A 4,891-nucleotide genomic window follows, 5' to 3' on the forward strand; every position below is an offset into this window, starting at 1 on the left:
TTTGTTATTGGTTCGTTAATTCTATATTACATTTAGAATAATAAAATATATATGAAATTTTATTATTAGTTGAACTATATAATTAATTTTGACATGATATATTCATATATCAATCAGTAAATTTTGGATCGACCAATTGCTTTTTTTGTACGAGCAATCGTTAAAATTTGGATTGACATAGATTTCTATCACCTGATACTAATCCGTCTAAAGTGAATTATATCCGATTTGAATGATTTTAATCCTTTTTGATACCATATTGTTGATGTAGAAATCCCGATTGGATAACTTTTTTTATAATCAGTTTTAATCGAACATTTTCGGCAGGGCAATAATAAATGTAAACTGAGTCTTCTGACTTTACGTTATTCGAAACTTCCACCTTTCTTACAGATTCCCGTGTTTAAATCGGCTCTTTTACCGAAGCACCTAATCTATTCGCAGACCCGTGAAAAGTCAGCCTATTTTGAGCGTGCTTTTGACTTTAATTACCGACAATTGCGTTTACCTGGATTCTGTTCCTTTACCTCTTTTCAGCTTGTTTCTCGGTCCCCACTTCGTTTAACCTCTGTCACGAAAAAGGTGATGTCTCCTACAGCTGCCACCGATGATTCTCGTCCATCTCGGTGTTCTTTCAGGCAGTCCGCATCAAGGAATCTCGTCCCGGAATTTGGTTGATACGACAGCATGCAGGAACGTAGCAGGATCTTGTGTGGGTGCGCTTATCAATGTCTCTTTAGTCTTTCAATATATAATAGTTTATTATAATATCTTTTGTCACAAGGCGCACTTCTCACACACACGCACACGCACTCTCATTCGTTCGCACGCAAAGATACACGATCCGCGAATCGCGGTCGCGATTTCGCCACTGTCGGAATCGCGAAGAGTCGTCGGCCAAATCGCGACACAGCCGTCGACGCAACAGCTCGTAATTACAACGCGTTTTCTTGTACCGCAGTAAGTCGTCGGTCAAACCGCAAGTCGTACTCGCGCGTCGAAGAACGGCCGTAAAAATCGTATCGATAATTACACTCACGATACGCGTGATTTCGGGGGATTTCACTATTCGTTTTCGCGTTCGTCGTGTTTGCTCGATCTTTGTTACGCGTTCGGAATTATTCGTCGCAACGCGGGACTTTGTCTTTCGACAGGGGCTCACGATGGTGTTTTCTGTTTCTTGATTCGGAAGGCAAGACCTCGGAAATGGCGCGCGAGCCGGTGATATATTACCCCTCTCCATCGGTCTGGTGATCGGCTCGACCAATCGCGAGTCGTTCTCGTAAATAGGTTCCACGGATTATGTATAATTCCGCGATTTTGCGCGCCATCCCGAATAATAACTGCAAATGTCGGCCGCAATGAAACATGGCGGTTGAAGCTAAGAATGTTGGCCGAAACTAAACATGGCCGAAACTAACATTTGAAGCTGATAATGTCGGTAAAAACTAAATATATCGGCCGCAACTAAACATGCCGGTTGTGGTATTCTCCTTCCAGAAACCTCGAGAACGTTCTCAAAGCTTTTAGAAGGTTCTCGAAGTTTCAATCGAAAGTGGTTCCCTTCTCTCGCTATACTTTCTAGAATCTTCCAGAATGTTCTAGAAGATTCTAGAAAATTCTTCTTTGTGATTAGAACCAACTGGTGGTTAATATTATAACGTTTTCTCTTTCAGGTAATCTGTGGATGCCAAATGTGGATTAATCTGATCGAAATCAAAGGTAATTAACGAAATAAATCAACAAACTCGAATTGTGGGTAATTGTGGCTTATTTCCTTTCAGGTTCCCGAAGATTCTCTACATGCGGTACATTCAACCTGGGTAGGATCAAAGTGGATCAAACTACGGTAAGTATATTTAATCAAATGAATTGTGGCAAAATAATAATCTTTTTCTTTTCTATTTCAGGATCCCTCCAAGCTGATGCCGTTTCCAATCAATTTGTGGTAAGTATCGTATTAAATTAAATTCTATTTCTAATACTAATCTTATTTTCTCTTTATGTTTCAGGGAACGACTTTGGACTCACGATTTCTTATCAGGTAAGTATATAATTCTTTTATTTGATCATTCGTCCATACTCTCAAACACTCCCGTGTGCATATATATAAACGTCTTACAAAAGTCAGGTCTCTTGAGTCTATAATGAATAAAATATAAAAGAAAATACAACATAATTAGTTTCTGACAATATATGATAAGTAACATAGTTGATAATATAATATAGCTATGCCCTAGCGGGTCTTTAGCTAACATCGGGACCACAAATCATAATCTCAAAATAAAATAACATGAAATAAAATGACATAACGCAATGAAACTTAAGATTAAAACAATTTGTAACTCGTAGTAATCGATCGACTATTGATAACACATTGGTCTTGTGGTCTCTGACATAAAACATAATAATAAAACTCGCGTTCACTGTGGCTTCGCCACATTTTCGGTCGTCTCGATTCGCTCTGTGGGAGGCGGGTCTACTGTGGATGTGGAAGGCACCGCGGCTTCCGTTTCCATGCTCCCCAGATTGGCCGGTTCCTCCAGCACTCTTCTCAGCTCCTCGTTCGACTGTTTCTTGCTCGTGGTCGGTACCTCTTCGACCGTTGCTATCCCCAACTCCCTGGCTTGCACTTGGCCCACGATTGCCCTTGCGAGCTCGATCTCGAAGAGCGGCAACTCGACAGCGGTAATTGCTGGTTGCGCGACCGGGGATCGCGCGACCGTTGCAAACGGCAGCATCAGTGACGACGGCTGCAAGGTAACCCGTTAATGTGGAATTGTAGTCCAAAATCTTCTAACAAAAGGTAAGTATTAAATTTAATGAAATATGTATCTTTGTGGTTTGTAATATGGTTTTCTGTTTCAGGTTCCTGTTTTACATCTTATCAGTGCAGAACTCCCACAACTGGGTATTACTTTTATGACAAACTAAATGTTGTAAATATTTAATTTAAATTATTGTGATGTTTTATTTATTAATCTCCTTTTATTCTTTTCTAGGTATTCAATCCCTGTTCATCAGATGTGGAACTTATATTATCCTCTGAACCATTGTAATTAAGTATATAAAATAAATGAAAATTGCAATATATTTATTAAATGTTTTTTTTGTTTACTTTGTTTCAGGTACTCAACCAGTGATGAATCCATATTAATCCGTCACGTGGTTTCGCTTATATTCAAAAGTGAGTATATCAAATGAAATAAAATATGGTAAAACTTATGATTATCGTTGTTTGATTTTCAGAAAACGTCCAGGCTGAGAACCCTTGCTGTTCTAAATCAATATGGTAAGTACAAAACTAACTTGTTTGTGATTAATCTTTTAATAATATTGTTCATTTTAATGTTTTAGGGAACGACTTTGGAGGTATTTATTAGATGTGGGATTTAATTTCAAAATATATTTTATTTGTTTCATTCTTTCACACACACGCACACGCACACGCACGCGCACGCGCACGCGCACACGCACGCGCACACGCACACGCACACGCGCACGCGCATGCGCACACACACACGCGCTGAATATAAAATAATACAAAATACGGTTTCTTGAACCTATAAGTAGATATAATGAAAAGAAAATATAATATCATGAAATGTCTTACACTCTGCCATAAATGATTATTTTGTCTAACTTTTATCACAAACGCATCCATAAAAGAAAATAACAGAATGTGTTGCGCCCTAACGGGTCTTTATTAAAATAACTAGAATGTTTCCACATTATGTGGCTCAACACAACCTACACCTGCCACTACGAAAATGTTACATACACAGTGCGGTCCATAAGTTGCCGGACTGATTTTTTTGCAGCCTTCCCATTGACGCCATTTATCGGACGACTGTTGAACTACGTAGTGTGAACAGCCGTGTTGAGTGGCATAATTAGCCGCAGTTGTTGAAGAGTGTGGACGTCTGATATAACCTGGTGTTGTGTATGTATGTCAGACTCGGAAGATGGGCGAGAAGAAGGAACAGCGGGTACTCTCTAAATTTTCTGGAGTGAATTTTCACTCTTTTGAAGTAAATCTTACTCCAAAAGAGTAAAAATACTGCCACTCAAATGGCCGAGTGGCAGTATTTTCAATCTTTTAGAGTGAGATTGACTCTAAAAAATTTAGAAAGTAGCAATTAAATTTTGTACGCTTTCTGAATCTGTTCAAATGTCTTTGGCGCTGAAAAATCAGCTTTGCAGCAAAATTTAATTGCTACCCGCTGTTCCTCTTCCTCGTCCATCTCCCGAGTGCACGCAAAAAAATGACTTAGCATTATCAGTTAAATATCAGTAACTAGTTCGAACTTTGCTGTCATTGCTAAAAGTTACCTATTAAAGATAAAATATATTTGTTGCGAGATACAATTTTATTAGCTAAAATAAAAGCATACTTTAACAGGAGTAGCTAAGAAAATGGTATGAGGAAAGAATGATTTTGCTGAAAAATTTAAAAATTTTGCTGGGTATTCCTTAATAGAATTAGCTAAACATTATTTTATATACTTCTTTTAGCAAATATTTTTTGCTGTAGCGCCTAAATTTTAACAACTAATAAATTTAGCTTTGACAGTAACAATATTAGCTGTCCCTATTTTAAAAACACACATTAGTTGCCACGGTAATATTTTAGCTGCATTGACCAATCCTTTCTCTGCATGTGATACGTACATGCAACACCAGGCTATATCAAACGTCTGCACTCTTCAACAACTGCGGCTAAAATTATGCCACTCAACATGGCTGTTCGAAAAGGTCTGTAAGAAATCGCCAGGAATCGTCAGTCTGGCTAGTGATCTTTCCCGTTAGGGGATATCTAGTTTTAAGTTGGTAACAGATGGCGCGTCTGTTTCGCGCCACCTAAAGTCACTAGATTATAAAGTACCGCAAT

This window comes from Wasmannia auropunctata, unplaced genomic scaffold, assembly GCF_000956235.1.
Source record: "Wasmannia auropunctata unplaced genomic scaffold, wasmannia.A_1.0 LD336078.1, whole genome shotgun sequence".
Lineage (NCBI taxonomy): Eukaryota > Metazoa > Arthropoda > Insecta > Hymenoptera > Formicidae > Wasmannia > Wasmannia auropunctata.